This window comes from Anthonomus grandis, chromosome 6, assembly GCF_022605725.1.
Source record: "Anthonomus grandis grandis chromosome 6, icAntGran1.3, whole genome shotgun sequence".
Taxonomy (NCBI): domain Eukaryota; kingdom Metazoa; phylum Arthropoda; class Insecta; order Coleoptera; family Curculionidae; genus Anthonomus; species Anthonomus grandis.
Window position 1 is genome coordinate 20,559 of NC_065551.1, and position 19,558 is coordinate 40,116.

Sequence of the window (19,558 nt, forward strand, 5' to 3'; positions counted from 1 at the left end):
TCATTTTTCGGGTATACCCCCCCGTATCGAATTTTTTCACCAAAAATTGATTTTTTTTTAAATCAAACTAAATATACCAGAGTATTATTTGGGTCACCTAGATTACGAAAACACCGGGTTATAACAGGATCCGAGCAGAACTAAGGGAATGAGAGCACTTTGAAAATCCTGAAAAAGTCGTTTTCGTCGTCCGTTTTTGAGGCCAAAAATAAGCATCAAAAATGCCATATCTCGGCTATCGTAAGAGCTACGACCTTGCGGATAGTCTCGTTGGATTCAAAATGACGAAACTAAGACAAAACCGTTGGAATTTTCCCGATAGCTCCCATAGAAGCCGAGATATCGATCTTCAAAGTTTGGGTTTTTTCATTTTTCGGGTATACCCCCCCGTATCGAATTTTTTCACCAAAAATTGATTTTTTTCGAAATCAAACTAAATATACCAGCGTATTATTTGGGTCACCTAGATTACGAAAACACCGGGTTATAACAGGATTTGAGCAGAACTAAGGGAATGAGAGCACTTTGAAAATCCTGAAAAAGTCGTTTTCGTCGTCCGTTTTTGAGGCCAAAAATGGGCATCAAAAATGCCATATCTCGGCTATCGTAAGAGCTACGACCTTGCGGATGGTCTCGTTGGATTCAAAATGACGAAACTAAGACAAAACCGTTGGAATTTTCCCGATAGCTCCCATAGAAGCCGAGATATCGAACTTCAAAGTTTGGGTTTTTTCATTTTTCGGGTATACCCCCCCGTATCGAATTTTTTCACCAAAAATTGATTTTTTTCGAAATCAAACTAAATATACCAGCGTATTATTTGGGTCACCTAGATTACGAAAACACCGGGTTATAACAGGATCCGAGCAGAACTAAGGGAATGAGAGCACTTTGAAAATCCTAAAAAAGTCGTTTTCGTCGTCCGTTTTTGAGGCCAAAAATGGGCATCAAAAATGCCATATCTCAATTATCGTAAGAGCTACGACCTTGCGGATGGTCTCGTTGGATTCAGAATGACGAAACTAAGACAAAACCGTTGGAATTTTCCCGATAGCTCCCATAGAAGCCGAGATATCGACCTTCAAAGTTTGGGTTTTTTCATTTTTCGGGTATACCCCCCGTATCGAATTTTTTCACCAAAAATTGATTTTTTTCGAAATCAAACTAAGTATACCAGCGTATTATTTGGGTGACCTAAATTACGAAAACACCGGGTTATAAGAGGATCCGAGCAGAACTAAGGGAATGAGAGCACTTTGAAAATCCTGAAAAAGTCGTTTTCGACGTCCGTTTTTGAGGCCAAAAATGGGCATCAAAAATGCCATATCTCGGCTATCGTAAGAGCTACGACCTTGCGGATGGTCTCGTTGGATTCAAAATGACGAAACTAAGACAAAACCGTTGGAATTTTCCCGATAGCTCCCATAGAAGCCGAGATATCGACCTTCAAAGTTTGGGTTTTTTCATTTTTCGGGTATACCCCCCCGTATCGAATTTTTTCACCAAAAATTGATTTTTTTCGAAATCAAACTAAGTATACCAGCGTATTATTTGGGTCACCTAGATTACGAAAACACCGGGTTATAAGAGGATCCGAGCAGAACTAAGGGAATGAGAGCACTTTGAAAATCCTGAAAAAGTCATTTTCGACGTCCGTTTTTGAGGCCAAAAATGGGCATCAAAAATGCCATATCTCGGCTATCGTAAGAGCTACGATCTTGCGGATGGTCTCGTTGGATTCAAAATGACGAAACTAAGACAAAACCGTTGGAATTTTCCCGATAGCTCCCATAGAAGCCGAGATATCGAACTTCAAAGTTTGGGTTTTTTCATTTTTCGGGTATACCCCCCCGTATCGAATTTTTTCACCAAAAATTGATTTTTTTCGAAATCAAACTAAATATACCAGCGTATTATTTGGGTCACCTAGATTACGAAAACACCGGGTTATAACAGGATCCGAGCAGAACTAAGGGAATGAGAGCACTTTGAAAATCCTGAAAAAGTCGTTTTCGTCGTCCGTTTTTGAGGCCAAAAATGGGCATCAAAAATGCCATATCTCGGCTATCGTAAGAGCTACGACCTTGCGGATGGTCTCGTTGGATTCAAAATGACGAAACTAAGACAAAACCGTTGGAATTTTCCCGATAGCTCCCATAGAAGCCGAGATATCGAACTTCAAAGTTTGGGTTTTTTCATTTTTCGGGTATACCCCCCCGTATCGAATTTTTTCACCAAAAATTGATTTTTTTCGAAATCAAACTAAATATACCAGCGTATTATTTGGGTCACCTAGATTACGAAAACACCGGGTTATAACAGGATCCGAGCAGAACTAAGGGAATGAGAGCACTTTGAAAATCCTGAAAAAGTCGTTTTCGTCGTCCGTTTTTGAGGCCAAAAATGGGCATCAAAAATGCCATATCTCGGCTATCGTAAGAGCTACGACCTTGCGGATGGTCTCGTTGGATTCAAAATGACGAAACTAAGACAAAACCGTTGGAATTTTCCCGATAGCTCCCATAGAAGCCGAGATATCGACCTTCAAAGTTTGGGTTTTTTCATTTTTCGGGTATACCCCCCCGTATCGAATTTTTTCACCAAAAATTGATTTTTTTCGAAATCAAACTAAGTATACCAGCGTATTATTTGGGTCACCTAGATTACGAAAACACCGGGTTATAACAAGATCCGAGCAGAACTAAGGGAATGAGAGCACTTTGAAAATCCTGAAAAAGTCGTTTTCGTTGTCCGTTTTTGAGGCCAAAAATGGGCATCAAAAATGCCATATCTCGGCTATCGTAAAAGCTACGACCTTGCGGATGGTCTCGTTGGATTCAGAATGACGAAACTAAGACAAAACCGTTGGAATTTTCCCGATAGCTCGCATAGAAGCCGAGATATCGACCTTCAAAGTTTGGGTTTTTTTATTTTTCGGGTATACTTCCCCGTATCGAATTTTTTCACCAAAAATTGATTTTTTTCGAAATCAAACTAAGTATACCAGCGTAATATTTGGGTCACCTAGATTACGAAAACACCGGGTTATAACAGGATCCGAGCAGAACTAAAGGAATGAGAGCACTTTGAAAATCCTGAAAAAGTCGTTTTCGTCGTCCGTTTTTGAGGCCAAAAATGGGCATCAAAAATGCCATATCTCGGCTATCGTAAGAGCTACGACCTTGCGGATAGTCTCGTTGGATTCAAAATGACGAAACTAAGACAAAACCGTTGGAATTTTCCCGATAGCTCCCATAGAAGCCGAGATATCGACCTTCAAAGTTTGGGTTTTTTCATTTTTCGGGTATACCCCCCCGTATCGAATTTTTTCACCAAAAATTGATTTTTTTCGAAATCAAACTAAATATACCAGCGTATTATTTGGGTCACCTAGATTACGAAAACACCGGGTTATAACAGGATCCGAGCAGAACTAAAGGAATGAGAGCACTTTGAAAATCCTGAAAAAGTCGTTTTCGTCGTCCGTTTTTGAGGCCAAAAATGGACATCAAAAATGCCATATCTCGGCTATCGTAAGAGCTACGACCTTGCGGATGGTCTCGTTGGATTCAAAATGACGAAACTAAGACAAAACCGTTGGAATTTTCCCGATAGCTCCCATAGAAGCCGAGATATCGAACTTCAAAGTTTGGGTTTTTTCATTTTTCGGGTATACCCCCCCGTATCGAATTTTTTCACCAAAAATTGATTTTTTTCGAAATCAAACTAAATATACCAGCGTATTATTTGGGTCACCTAGATTACGAAAACACCGGGTTATAACAGGATCCGAGCAGAACTAAGGGAATGAGAGCACTTTGAAAATCCTGAAAAAGTCGTTTTCGTCGTCCGTTTTTGAGGCCAAAAATGGGCATCAAAAATGCCATATCTCGGCTATCGTAAGAGCTACGATCTTGCGGATGGTCTCGTTGGATTCAAAATGACGAAACTAAGACAAAACCGTTGGAATTTTCCCGATAGCTCCCATAGAAGCCGAGATATCGAACTTCAAAGTTTGGGTTTTTTCATTTTTCGGGTATACCCCCCCGTATCGAATTTTTTCACCAAAAATTGATTTTTTTCGAAATCAAACTAAGTATACCAGCGTATTATTTGGGTCACCTAGATTACGAAAACACCGGGTTATAAGAGGATCCGAGCAGAACTAAGGGAATGAGAGCACTTTGAAAATCCTGAAAAAGTCGTTTTCGACGTCCGTTTTTGAGGCCAAAAATGGGCATCAAAAATGCCATATCTCAATTATCGTAAGAGCTACGACCTTGCGGATGGTCTCGTTGGATTCAAAATGACGAAACTAAGACAAAACCGTTGGAATTTTCCCGATAGCTCCCATAGAAGCCGAGATATTGACCTTCAAAGTTTGGGTTTTTTCATTTTTCGGGTATACCCCCCCGTATCGAATTTTTTCACCAAAAATTGATTTTTTTTTAAATCAAACTAAATATACCAGAGTATTATTTGGGTCACCTAGATTACGAAAACACCGGGTTATAACAGGATCCGAGCAGAACTAAAGGAATGAGAGCACTTTGAAAATCCTGAAAAAGTCGTTTTCGTCGTCCGTTTTTGAGGCCAAAAATGGGCATCAAAAATGCCATATCTTGGCTATCGTAAGAGCTACGACCTTGCGGATAGTCTCGTTGGATTCAAAATGACGAAACTAAGACAAAACCGTTGGAATTTTCCCGATAGCTCCCATAGAAGCCGAGATATTGACCTTCAAAGTTTGGGTTTTTTCATTTTTCGGGTATACCCCCCCGTATCGAATTTTTTCACCAAAAATTGATTTTTTTCGAAATCAAACTAAATATACCAGCGTATTGTTTGGGTCACCTAGATTACCAAAACACCGGGTTATAACAGGATCCGAGCAGAACTAAGGGAATGAGAGCACTTTGAAAATCCTGAAAAAGTCGTTTTCGTCGTCCGTTTTTGAGGCCAAAAATGGGCATCAAAAATGCCATATCTCGGCTATCGTAAGAGCTACGACCTTGCGGATAGTCTCGTTGGATTCAAAATGACGAAACTAAGACAAAACCGTTGGAATTTTCCCGATAGCTCCCATAGAAGCCGAGATATCGATCTTCAAAGTTTGGGTTTTTTCATTTTTCGGGTATACCCCCCGTATCGAATTTTTTCACCAAAAATTGATTTTTTTCGAAATCAAACTAAGTATACCAGCGTATTATTTGGGTCACCTAGATTACGAAAACACCGGGTTATAAGAGGATCCGAGCAGAACTAAGGGAATGAGAGCACTTTGAAAATCCTGAAAAAGTCGTTTTCGACGTCCGTTTTTGAGGCCAAAAATGGGCATCAAAAATGCCATATCTCGGCTATCGTAAGAGCTACGACCTTGCGGATAGTCTCGTTGGATTCAAAATGACGAAACTAAGACAAAACCGTTGGAATTTTCCCGATAGCTCCCATAGAAGCCGAGATATCGACCTTCAAAGTTTGGGTTTTTTCATTTTTCGGGTATACCCCCCGTATCGAATTTTTTCACCAAAAATTGATTTTTTTCGAAATCAAACTAAGTATACCAGCGTATTATTTGGGTCACCTAGATTACGAAAACACCGGGTTATAAGAGGATCCGAGCAGAACTAAGGGAATGAGAGCACTTTGAAAATCCTGAAAAAGTCGTTTTCGACGTCCGTTTTTGAGGCCAAAAATGGGCATCAAAAATGCCATATCTCAATTATCGTAAGAGCTACGACCTTGCGGATGGTCTCGTTGGATTCAGAATGACGAAACTAAGACAAAACCGTTGGAATTTTCCCGATAGCTCCCATAGAAGCCGAGATATCGACCTTCAAAGTTTGGGTTTTTTCATTTTTCGGGTATACCCCCCGTATCGAATTTTTTCACCAAAAATTGATTTTTTTCGAAATCAAACTAAGTATACCAGCGTATTATTTGGGTGACCTAGATTACGAAAACACCGGGTTATAAGAGGATCCGAGCAGAACTAAGGGAATGAGAGCACTTTGAAAATCCTGAAAAAGTCGTTTTCGACGTCCGTTTTTGAGGCCAAAAATGGGCATCAAAAATGCCATATCTCGGCTATCGTAAGAGCTACGACTTTGCGGATGGTCTCGTTGGATTCAAAATGACGAAACTAAGACAAAACCGTTGGAATTTTCCCGATAGCTCCCATAGAAGCCGAGATATCGACCTTTAAAGTTTGGGTTTTTTCATTTTTCGGGTATACCCCCCGTATCGAATTTTTTCACCAAAAATTGATTTTTTTCGAAATCAAACTAAGTATACCAGCGTATTATTTGGGTCACCTAGATTACGAAAACACCGGGTTATAACAGGATCCGAGCAGAACTAAGGGAATGAGAGCACTTTGAAAATCCTGAAAAAGTCGTTTTCGTCGTCCGTTTTTGAGGCCAAAAATGGGCATCAAAAATGCCATATCTCGGCTATCGTAAGAGCTACGACCTTGCGGATAGTCTCGTTGGATTCAAAATGACGAAACTAAGACAAAACCGTTGGAATTTTCCCGATAGCTCCCATAGAAGCCGAGATATTGACCTTCAAAGTTTGGGTTTTTTCATTTTTCGGGTATACCCCCCCGTATCGAATTTTTTCACCAAAAATTGATTTTTTTCGAAATCAAACTAAATATACCAGAGTATTATTTGGGTCACCTAGATTACGAAAACACCGGGTTATAACAGGATCCGAGCAGAACTAAAGGAATGAGAGCACTTTGAAAATCCTGAAAAAGTCGTTTTCGTCGTCCGTTTTTGAGGCCAAAAATGGGCATCAAAAATGCCATATCTCGGCTATCGTAAGAGCTACGACCTTGCGGATAGTCTCGTTGGATTCAAAATGACGAAACTAAGACAAAACCGTTGGAATTTTCCCGATAGCTCCCATAGAAGCCGAGATATCGACCTTCAAAGTTTGGGTTTTTTCATTTTTCGGGTATACCCCCCCGTATCGAATTTTTTCACCAAAAATTGATTTTTTTCGAAATCAAACTAAATATACCAGCGTATTATTTGGGTCACCTAGATTACGAAAACACCGGGTTATAACAGGATCCGAGCAGAACTAAAGGAATGAGAGCACTTTGAAAATCCTGAAAAAGTCGTTTTCGTCGTCCGTTTTTGAGGCCAAAAATGGACATCAAAAATGCCATATCTCGGCTATCGTAAGAGCTACGACCTTGCGGATAGTCTCGTTGGATTCAAAATGACGAAACTAAGACAAAACCGTTGGAATTTTCCCGATAGCTCCCATAGAAGCCGAGATATCGACCTTCAAAGTTTGAGTTTTTTCATTTTTCGGGTATACCCCCCCGTATCGAATTTTTTCACCAAAAATTGATTTTTTTCGAAATCAAACTAAATATACCAGCGTATTATTTGGGTCACCTAGATTACGAAAACACCGGGTTATAATAGGATCCGAGCAGAACTAAGGGAATGAGAGCACTTTGAAAATCCTGAAAAAGTCGTTTTCGTCGTCCGTTTTTGAGGCCAAAAATGGGCATTAAAAATGCCATATCTCGGCTATCGTAAGAGCTACGACCTTGCGGATAGTCTCGTTGGATTCAAAATGACGAAACTAAGACAAAACCGTTGGAATTTTCCCGATAGCTCCCATAGAAGCCGAGATATCGACCTTCAAAGTTTGGGTTTTTTTATTTTTCGGGTATACTTCCCCGTATCGAATTTTTTCACCAAAAATTGATTTTTTTCGAAATCAAACTAAGTATACCAGCGTATTATTTGGGTGACCTAGATTACGAAAACACCGGGTTATAAGAGGATCCGAGCAGAACTAAGGGAATGAGAGCACTTTGAAAATCCTGAAAAAGTCGTTTTCGACGTCCGTTTTTGAGGCCAAAAATGGGCATCAAAAATGCCATATCTCGGCTATCGTAAGAGCTACGACCTTGCGGATGGTCTCGTTGGATTCAAAATGACGAAACTAAGACAAAACCGTTGGAATTTTCCCGATAGCTCCCATAGAAGCCGAGATATCGACCTTTAAAGTTTGGGTTTTTTCATTTTTCGGGTATACCCCCCGTATCGAATTTTTTCACCAAAAATTGATTTTTTTCGAAATCAAACTAAGTATACCAGCGTATTATTTGGGTCACCTAGATTACGAAAACACCGGGTTATAACAGGATCCGAGCAGAACTAAGGGAATGAGAGCACTTTGAAAATCCTGAAAAAGTCGTTTTCGTCGTCCGTTTTTGAGGCCAAAAATGGGCATCAAAAATGCCATATCTCGGCTATCGTAAGAGCTACGACCTTGCGGATAGTCTCGTTGGATTCAAAATGACGAAACTAAGACAAAACCGTTGGAATTTTCCCGATAGCTCCCATAGAAGCCGAGATATTGACCTTCAAAGTTTGGGTTTTTTCATTTTTCGGGTATACCCCCCCGTATCGAATTTTTTCACCAAAAATTGATTTTTTTCGAAATCAAACTAAATATACCAGAGTATTATTTGGGTCACCTAGATTACGAAAACACCGGGTTATAACAGGATCCGAGCAGAACTAAAGGAATGAGAGCACTTTGAAAATCCTGAAAAAGTCGTTTTCGTCGTCCGTTTTTGAGGCCAAAAATGGGCATCAAAAATGCCATATCTCGGCTATCGTAAGAGCTACGACCTTGCGGATAGTCTCGTTGGATTCAAAATGACGAAACTAAGACAAAACCGTTGGAATTTTCCCGATAGCTCCCATAGAAGCCGAGATATCGACCTTCAAAGTTTGGGTTTTTTCATTTTTCGGGTATACCCCCCCGTATCGAATTTTTTCACCAAAAATTGATTTTTTTCGAAATCAAACTAAATATACCAGCGTATTATTTGGGTCACCTAGATTACGAAAACACCGGGTTATAACAGGATCCGAGCAGAACTAAGGGAATGAGAGCACTTTGAAAATCCTGAAAAAGTCGTTTTCGTCGTCCGTTTTTGAGGCCAAAAATGGGCATCAAAAATGCCATATCTCGGCTATCGTAAGAGCTACGACCTTGCGGATGGTCTCGTTGGATTCAAAATGACGAAACTAAGACAAAACCGTTGGAATTTTCCCGATAGCTCCCATAGAAGCCGAGATATCGACCTTCAAAGTTTGGGTTTTTTCATTTTTCGGGTATACCCCCCCGTATCGAATTTTTTCACCAAAAATTAATTTTTTTCGAAATCAAACTAAATATACCAGCGTATTATTTGGGTCACCTAGATTACGAAAACACCGGGTTATAACAGGATCCGAGCAGAACTAAGGGAATGAGAGCACTTTGAAAATCCTGAAAAAGTCGTTTTCGTCGTCCGTTTTTGAGGCCAAAAATGGGCATCAAAAATGCCATATCTCGGCTATCGTAAGAGCTACGACCTTGCGGATGGTCTCGTTGGATTCAAAATGACGAAACTAAGACAAAACCGTTGGAATTTTCCCGATAGCTCCCATAGAAGCCGAGATATCGACCTTCAAAGTTTGGGTTTTTTCATTTTTCGGGTATACCCCCCCGTATCGAATTTTTTCACCAAAAATTGATTTTTTTCGAAATCAAACTAAATATACCAGCGTATTATTTGGGTCACCTAGATTACGAAAACACCGGGTTATAACAGGATCCAAGCAGAACTAAGGGAATGAGAGCACTTTGAAAATCCTGAAAAAGTCGTTTTCGTCGTCCGTTTTTGAGGCCAAAAATGGGCATCAAAAATGCCATATCTCGGCTATCGTAAGAGCTACGACCTTGCGGATAGTCTCGTTGGATTCAAAATGACGAAACTAAGACAAAACCGTTGGAATTTTCTCGATAGCTCCCATAGAAGCCGAGATAACGATCTTCAAAGTTTGGGTTTTTTCATTTTTCGGGTATACCCCCCCGTATCGAATTTTTTCACCAAAAATTGATTTTTTTCGAAATCAAACTAAATATACCAGCGTATTATTTGGGTCACCTAGATTACGAAAACACCGGGTTATAACAAGATCCGAGCAGAACTAAGGGAATGAGAGCACTTTGAAAATCCTGAAAAAGTCGTTTTCGTCGTCCGTTTTTGAGGCCAAAAATGGGCATCAAAAATGCCATATCTCGGCTATCGTAAGAGCTACGACCTTGCGGATGGTCTTGTTGGATTCAAAATGACGAAACTAAGACAAAACCGTTGGAATTTTCCCGATAGCTTCCATAGAAGCCGAGATATCGACCTTCAAAGTTTGGGTTTTTTCATTTTTCGGGTATACCCCCCCGTATCGAATTTTTTCACCAAAAATTGATTTTTTTCGAAATCAAACTAAGTATACCAGCGTATTATTTGGGTGACCTAGATTACGAAAACACCGGGTTATAAGAGGATCCGAGCAGAACTAAGGGAATGAGAGCACTTTGAAAATCCTGAAAAAGTCGTTTTCGTCGTCCGTTTTTGAGGCCAAAAATGGGCATCAAAAATGCCATATCTCGGCTATCGTAAGAGCTACGACCTTGCGGATGGTCTCGTTGGATTCAAAATGACGAAACTAAGACAAAACCGTTGGAATTTTCCCGATAGCTCCCATAGAAGCCGAGATATCGACCTTCAAAGTTTGGGTTTTTTCATTTTTCGGGTATACCCCCCCGTATCGAATTTTTTCACCAAAAATTAATTTTTTTCGAAATCAAACTAAATATACCAGCGTATTATTTGGGTCACCTAGATTACGAAAACACCGGGTTATAACAGGATCCGAGCAGAACTAAGGGAATGAGAGCACTTTGAAAATCCTGAAAAAGTCGTTTTCGTCGTCCGTTTTTGAGGCCAAAAATGGGCATCAAAAATGCCATATCTCGGCTATCGTAAGAGCTACGACCTTGCGGATGGTCTCGTTGGATTCAAAATGACGAAACTAAGACAAAACCGTTGGAATTTTCCCGATAGCTCCCATAGAAGCCGAGATATCGACCTTCAAAGTTTGGGTTTTTTCATTTTTCGGGTATACCCCCCCGTATCGAATTTTTTCACCAAAAATTGATTTTTTTCGAAATCAAACTAAATATACCAGCGTATTATTTGGGTCACCTAGATTACGAAAACACCGGGTTATAACAGGATCCAAGCAGAACTAAGGGAATGAGAGCACTTTGAAAATCCTGAAAAAGTCGTTTTCGTCGTCCGTTTTTGAGGCCAAAAATGGGCATCAAAAATGCCATATCTCGGCTATCGTAAGAGCTACGACCTTGCGGATAGTCTCGTTGGATTCAAAATGACGAAACTAAGACAAAACCGTTGGAATTTTCTCGATAGCTCCCATAGAAGCCGAGATAACGATCTTCAAAGTTTGGGTTTTTTCATTTTTCGGGTATACCCCCCCGTATCGAATTTTTTCACCAAAAATTGATTTTTTTCGAAATCAAACTAAATATACCAGCGTATTATTTGGGTCACCTAGATTACGAAAACACCGGGTTATAACAAGATCCGAGCAGAACTAAGGGAATGAGAGCACTTTGAAAATCCTGAAAAAGTCGTTTTCGTCGTCCGTTTTTGAGGCCAAAAATGGGCATCAAAAATGCCATATCTCGGCTATCGTAAGAGCTACGACCTTGCGGATGGTCTTGTTGGATTCAAAATGACGAAACTAAGACAAAACCGTTGGAATTTTCCCGATAGCTTCCATAGAAGCCGAGATATCGACCTTCAAAGTTTGGGTTTTTTCATTTTTCGGGTATACCCCCCCGTATCGAATTTTTTCACCAAAAATTGATTTTTTTCGAAATCAAACTAAGTATACCAGCGTATTATTTGGGTGACCTAGATTACGAAAACACCGGGTTATAAGAGGATCCGAGCAGAACTAAGGGAATGAGAGCACTTTGAAAATCCTGAAAAAGTCGTTTTCGACGTCCGTTTTTGAGGCCAAAAATGGGCATCAAAAATGCCATATCTCGGCTATCGTAAGAGCTACGACCTTGCGGATGGTCTCGTTGGATTCAAAATGACGAAACTAAGACAAAACCGTTGGAATTTTCCCGATAGCTCCCATAGAAGCCACTCTCACGAGATGTGTAGTTTGGGTTTTTTCATTTTTCGGGTATACCCCCCGTATCGAATTTTTTCACCAAAAATTGATTTTTTTCGAAATCAAACTAAGTATACCAGCGTATTATTTGGGTCACCTAGATTACGAAAACACCGGGTTATAACAGGATCCGAGCAGAACTAAGGGAATGAGAGCACTTTGAAAATCCTGAAAAAGTCGTTTTCGTCGTCCGTTTTTGAGGCCAAAAATGGGCATCAAAAATGCCATATCTCGGCTATCGTAAGAGCTACGACCTTGCGGATAGTCTCGTTGGATTCAAAATGACGAAACTAAGACAAAACCGTTGGAATTTTCCCGATAGCTCCCATAGAAGCCGAGATATTGACCTTCAAAGTTTGGGTTTTTTCATTTTTCGGGTATACCCCCCCGTATCGAATTTTTTCACCAAAAATTGATTTTTTTCGAAATCAAACTAAATATACCAGAGTATTATTTGGGTCACCTAGATTACGAAAACACCGGGTTATAACAGGATCCGAGCAGAACTAAAGGAATGAGAGCACTTTGAAAATCCTGAAAAAGTCGTTTTCGTCGTCCGTTTTTGAGGCCAAAAATGGGCATCAAAAATGCCATATCTCGGCTATCGTAAGAGCTACGACCTTGCGGATAGTCTCGTTGGATTCAAAATGACGAAACTAAGACAAAACCGTTGGAATTTTCCCGATAGCTCCCATAGAAGCCGAGATATCGACCTTCAAAGTTTGGGTTTTTTCATTTTTCGGGTATACCCCCCCGTATCGAATTTTTTCACCAAAAATTGATTTTTTTCGAAATCAAACTAAATATACCAGCGTATTATTTGGGTCACCTAGATTACGAAAACACCGGGTTATAACAGGATCCAAGCAGAACTAAGGGAATGAGAGCACTTTGAAAATCCTGAAAAAGTCGTTTTCGTCGTCCGTTTTTGAGGCCAAAAATGGGCATCAAAAATGCCATATCTCGGCTATCGTAAGAGCTACGACCTTGCGGATAGTCTCGTTGGATTCAAAATGACGAAACTAAGACAAAACCGTTGGAATTTTCTCGATAGCTCCCATAGAAGCCGAGATAACGATCTTCAAAGTTTGGGTTTTTTCATTTTTCGGGTATACCCCCCCGTATCGAATTTTTTCACCAAAAATTGATTTTTTTCGAAATCAAACTAAATATACCAGCGTATTATTTGGGTCACCTAGATTACGAAAACACCGGGTTATAACAAGATCCGAGCAGAACTAAGGGAATGAGAGCACTTTGAAAATCCTGAAAAAGTCGTTTTCGTCGTCCGTTTTTGAGGCCAAAAATGGGCATCAAAAATGCCATATCTCGGCTATCGTAAGAGCTACGACCTTGCGGATGGTCTTGTTGGATTCAAAATGACGAAACTAAGACAAAACCGTTGGAATTTTCCCGATAGCTTCCATAGAAGCCGAGATATCGACCTTCAAAGTTTGGGTTTTTTCATTTTTCGGGTATACCCCCCCGTATCGAATTTTTTCACCAAAAATTGATTTTTTTCGAAATCAAACTAAGTATACCAGCGTATTATTTGGGTCACCTAGATTACGAAAACACCGGGTTATAACAGGATCCGAGCAGAACTAAGGGAATGAGAGCACTTTGAAAATCCTGAAAAAGTCGTTTTCGTTGTCCGTTTTTGAGGCCAAAAATGGGCATCAAAAATGCCATATCTCGGCTATCGTAAAAGCTACGACCTTGCGGATGGTCTCGTTGGATTCAGAATGACGAAACTAAGACAAAACCGTTGGAATTTTCCCGATAGCTCGCATAGAAGCCGAGATATCGACCTTCAAAGTTTGGGTTTTTTCATTTTTCGGGTATACCCCCCGTATCGAATTTTTTCACCAAAAATTGATTTTTTTCGAAATCAAACTAAGTATACCAGCGTAATATTTGGGTCACCTAGATTACGAAAACACCGGGTTATAACAGGATCCGAGCAGAACTAAGGGAATGAGAGCACTTTGAAAATCCTGAAAAAGTCGTTTTCGTCGTCCGTTTTTGAGGCCAAAAATGGGCATCAAAAATGCCATATCTCGGCTATCGTAAGAGCTACGACCTTGCGGATGGTCTCGTTGGATTCAAAATGAGGAAACTAAGACAAAACCGTTGGAATTTTCCCGATAGCTCCCATAGAAGCCGAGATATCGACCTTCAAAGTTTGGGTTTTTTCATTTTTCGGGTATACCCCCCCGTATCGAATTTTTTCACCAAAAATTGATTTTTTTCGAAATCAAACTAAGTATACCAGCGTATTATTTGGGTCACCTAGATTACGAAAACACCGGGTTATAACAGGATCCGAGCAGAACTAAGGGAATGAGAGCACTTTGAAAATCCTGAAAAAGTCGTTTTCGTCGTCCGTTTTTGAGGCCAAAAATGGGCATCAAAAATGCCATATCTCGGCTATCGTAAGAGCTACGACCTTGCGGATGGTCTCGTTAGATTCAAAATGACGAAACTAAGACAAAACCGTTGGAATTTTCCCGATAGCTCCCATAGAAGCCGAGATATCGACCTTCAAAGTTTAGGTTTTTTCATTTTTCGGGTATACCCCCCCCGTATCGAATTTTTTCACCAAAAATTGATTTTTTTCGAAATCAAACTAAGTATACCAGCGTATTATTTGGGTCACCTAGATTACGAAAACACCGGGTTATAAGAGGATCCGAGCAGAACTAAGGGAATGAGAGCACTTTGAAAATCCTGAAAAAGTCGTTTTCGTCGTCCGTTTTTGAGGCCAAAAATGGGCACCAAAAATGCCATATCTCGGCTATCGTAAGAGCTACGACCTTGCGGATGGTCTCGTTGGATTCAAAATGACGAAACTAAGACAAAACCGTTGGAATTTTCCCGATAGCTCCCATAGAAGCCGAGATATCGACCTTCAAAGTTTGGGTTTTTTCATTTTTCGGGTATACCCCCCCGTATCGAATTTTTTCACCAAAAATTGATTTTTTTCGAAATCAAACTAAATATACCAGCGTATTATTTGGGTCACCTAGATTACGAAAACACCGGGTTATAAGAGGATCCGAGCAGAACTAAGGGAATGAGAGCACTTTGAAAATCCTGAAAAAGTCGTTTTCGTCGTCCGTTTTTGAGGCCAAAAATGGGCATCAAAAATGCCATATCTCGGCTATCGTAAGAGCTACGACCTTGCGGATGGTCTCGTTGGATTCAAAATGACGAAACTAAGACAAAACCATTGGAATTTTCCCGATAGCTCCCATAGAAGCCGAGATATCGACCTTCAAAGTTTGGGTTTTTTCATTTTTCGGGTATACCCCCCCGTATCGAATTTTTTCACCAAAAATTGATTTTTTTCGAAATCAAACTAAATATACCAGCGTATTATTTGGGTCACCTAGATTACGAAAACACCGGGTTATAACAGGATCCGAGCAGAACTAAGGGAATGAGAGCACTTTGAAAATCCTGAAAAAGTCGTTTTCGTCGTCCGTTTTTGAGGCCAAAAATGGGCACCAAAAATGCCATATCTCGGCTATCGTAAGAGCTACGACCTTGCGGATGGTCTCGTTGGATTCAAAATGACGAAACTAAGACAAAACCGTTGGAATTTTCCCGATAGCTCCCATAGAAGCCGAGATATCGACCTTCAAAGTTTGGGTTTTTTCATTTTTCGGGTATACCCCCCCGTATCGAATTTTTTCACCAAAAATTGATTTTTTTCGAAATCAAACTAAATATACCAGCGTATTATTTGGGTCACCTAGATTACGAAAACACCGGGTTATAACAGGATCCGAGCAGAACTAAGGGAATGAGAGCACTTTGAAAATCCTGAAAAAGTCGTTTTCGTCGTCCGTTTTTGAGGCCAAAAATGGGCATCAAAAATGCCATATCTCGGCTATCGTAAGAGCTACGATCTTGCGGATGGTCTCGTTGGATTCAAAATGACGAAACTAAGACAAAACCGTTGGAATTTTCCCGATAGCTCGCATAGAAGCCGAGATATCGACCTTCAAAGTTTGGGTTTTTTCATTTTTCGGGTATACCCCCCGTATCGAATTTTTTCACCAAAAATTGATTTTTTTCGAAATCAAACTAAGTATACCAGCGTATTATTTGGGTCACCTAGATTACGAAAACACCGGGTTATAACAGGATCCGAGCAGAACTAAGGGAATGAGAGCACTTTGAAAATCCTGAAAAAGTCGTTTTCGTCGTCCGTTTTTGAGGCCAAAAATGGGCATCAAAAATGCCATATCTCGGCTATCGTAAGAGCTACGACCTTGCGGATGGTCTCGTTGGATTCAAAATGACGAAACTAAGACAAAACCGTTGGAATTTTCCCGATAGCTCCCATAGAAGCCGAGATATCGACCTTCAAAGTTTGGGTTTTTTCATTTTTCGGGTATACCCCCCCGTATCGAATTTTTTCACCAAAAATTGATTTTTTCCGAAATCAAATTAAGTATACCAGCGTATTATTTGGGTCACCTAGATTACGAAAACACCGGGTTATAACAGGATCCGAGCAGAACTAAGGGAATGAGAGCACTTTGAAAATCCTGAAAAAGTCGTTTTCGACGTCCGTTTTTGAGGCCAAAAATGGGCATCAAAAATGCCATATCTCGGCTATCGTAGGAGCTACTAAGTATACCAGCACTTTGAAAATCCTGAAAAAGTCGTTTTCGTCGTCCGTTTTTGAGGCCAAAAATGGGCATCAAAAATGCCATATCTCGGCTATCGTAAGAGCTACGACCTTGCGGATGGTCTCGTTGGATTCAGAATGACGAAACTAAGACAAAACCGTTGGAATTTTTCCGATAGCTCCCATAGAAACCGAGATATCGACCTTCAAAGTTTGGGTTTTTTCATTTTTCGGGTATATACCAGCGTATTATTTGGGTCACCTAGATTACGAAAACACCGGGTTATAACAGGAACCGAGCAGAACTAAGGGAATGAGAGCACTTTGAAAATCCTGAAAAAGTCGTTTTCGACCTCCGTTTTTGAGGCCAAAAATGGGCATCAAAAATGCCATATCTCGGCTATCGTAAGAGCTACGACCTTGCGGATGGTCTCGTTGGATTCAAAATGACAAAACTAAGACAAAACCGTTGAAATTTTCCCGATAGCTCCCATAGAAGCCGAGATATCGACCTTCAAAGTTTGGGTTTTTTCATTTTTCGGGTATACCCCCCCGTATCGAATTTTTTCACCAAAAATTGATTTTTTTCGAAATCAAACTAAGTATACCAGCCTATTATTTGGGTCACCTAGATTACGAAAACACCGGGTTATAACAGGATCCGAGCAGAACTAAGGGAATGAGAGCACTTTGAAAATCCTGATAAAGTCGTTTTCGACGTCCGTTTTTGAGGCCAAAAATGGGCATCAAAAATGCCATATCTCGGCTATCGTAAGAGCTACGACCTTGCGGATGGTCTCGTTGGATTCAAAATGACGAAACTAAGACAAAACCGTTGTAATTTTCCCGATAGCTACCATAAAAGCCGAGATATCGACCTTCAAAGTTTGGGTTTTTTCATTTTTCGGGTATACCCCCCCGTATCGAATTTTTTCACCAAAAATTGATTTTTTTCGAAATCAAACTAAGTATACCAGCGTATTATTTGGGTCACCTAGATTACGAAAACACCGGGTTATAACAGGATCCGAGCAGAACTAAGGGAATGAGAGCACTTTGAAAATCCTGAAAAAGTCGTTTTCGTCGTTCGTTTTTGAGGCCAAAAATGGGCATCAAAAATGCCATATCTCGGCTATCGTAAGAGCTACGACCTTGCGGATGGTCTCGTTGGAGTCAAAATGACGAAACTAAGACAAAACCGTTGGAATTTTCCCGATAGCTCCCATAGAAGCCGAGATATCGACCTTCAAAGTTTGGGTTTTTTCATTTTTCGGGTATACCCCCCCGTATCGAATTTTTTCACCAAAAATTGATTTTTTTCGAAATCAAACTAAGTATACCAGCGTATTATTTGGGTCACCTAGATTACGAAAACACCGGGTTATAACAGGATCCGAGCAGAACTAAGGGAATGAGAGCACTTTGAAAATCCTGAAAAAGTCGTTTTCGTCGTTCGTTTTTGAGGCCAAAAATGGGCATCAAAAATGCCATATCTCGGCTATCGTAAGAGCTACGACCTTGCGGATGGTCTCGTTGGATTCAAAATGACGAAACTAAGACAAAACCGTTGAAATTTTCCCGATAGCTCCCATAGAAGCCGAGATATCGACCTTCAAAGTTTGGGTTTTTTCATTTTTCGGGTATACCCCCCCGTATCGAATTTTTTCACCAAAAATTGATTTTTTTCGAAATCAAACTAAGTATACCAGCGTATTATTTGGGTCACCTAGATTACGAAAACACCGGGTTATAACAGGATCCGAGCAGAACTAAGGGAATGAGAGCACTTTGAAATTCCTGAAAAAGTCGTTTTCGACGTCCGTTTTTGAGGCCAAAAATGGGCATCAAAAATGCCATATCTCGGCTATCGTAAGAGCTACGACCTTGCGGATGGTCTCGTTGGATTCAGAATGACGAAACTAAGACAAAACCGTTGGAATTTTCCCGATAGCTCCCATAGAAGCCGAGATATCGACCTTCAAAATTTTTCGGGTATACCCCCCCGTATCGAATTTTTTCACCAAAAATTGATTTTTTTCGAAATCAAACTAAGTGTACCAGCGTCTTATTTGGATCACCTAGATTACGAAAACACCGGGTTATAACAGGATCTGAGCAGAACTAAGGGAATGAGAGCACTTTGAAAATCCTGATAAAGTCGTTTTCGACGTCCGTTTTTGAGGCCAAAAATGGGCATCAAAAATGCCATATCTCGGCTATCGTAAGAGCTACGACCTTGCGTATGGTCTCGTTGGATTCAAAATGACGAAACTAAGACAAAACCGTTAAAATTTTCCCGATAGCTCCCATAGAAGCCGAGATATCGACCTTCAAAGTTTGGGTTTTTTCATTTTTCGGGTATACCCCCCCCGTATCGAATTTTTTCACCAAAAATTGATTTTTTTCGAAATCAAACTAAGTATACCAGCGAATTATTTGGGTCACCTAGATTACGAAAACATCGGGTTATAACAGGATCCGAGCAGAACTAAGGGAATGAGAGCACTTTGAAAATCCTGATAAAGTCGTTTTCGACGTCCGTTTTTGAGGCCAAAAATGGGCATCAAAAATGCCATATCTCGGCTATCGTAAGAGCTACGACCTTGCGGATGGTCTCGTTGGATTCAAAATGACGAAACTAAGACAAAACCGTTAAAATTTTCCCGATAGCTCTCATAGAAGCCGAGATATCGACCTTTAAAGTTTGGGTTTTTTCATTTTTCGGGTATACCCCCCCGTATCGAATTTTTTCACCAAAAATTGATTTTTTTCGAAATCAAACTAAGTATACCAGCGAATTATTTGGGTCACCTAGATTACGAAAACACCGGGTTATAAGAGGATT

The 19,558-nt window shown here is 40.2% G+C and overlaps 1 long non-coding RNA gene across 2 annotated transcripts; it reads right to left on the bottom strand.

Annotated features, from left to right (window-relative positions):
• Positions 1–1,214: 1,214 nt before the first annotated feature.
• Positions 1,215–18,117, bottom strand: LOC126737907 (uncharacterized). 2 transcript variants are annotated; one of them, XR_007661156.1, is made up of 3 exons: positions 17,958–18,117; positions 7,779–8,028; positions 1,215–1,560 (listed from the first exon to the last, which is right to left on the bottom strand). It is a non-coding gene; the product is annotated as an uncharacterized LOC126737907 (long non-coding RNA). The 2 variants fall into 2 exon arrangements; XR_007661155.1 differs by lacking the exon at positions 17,958–18,117 and adding an exon at positions 14,248–14,819.
• Positions 18,118–19,558: the final 1,441 nt, after the last annotated feature.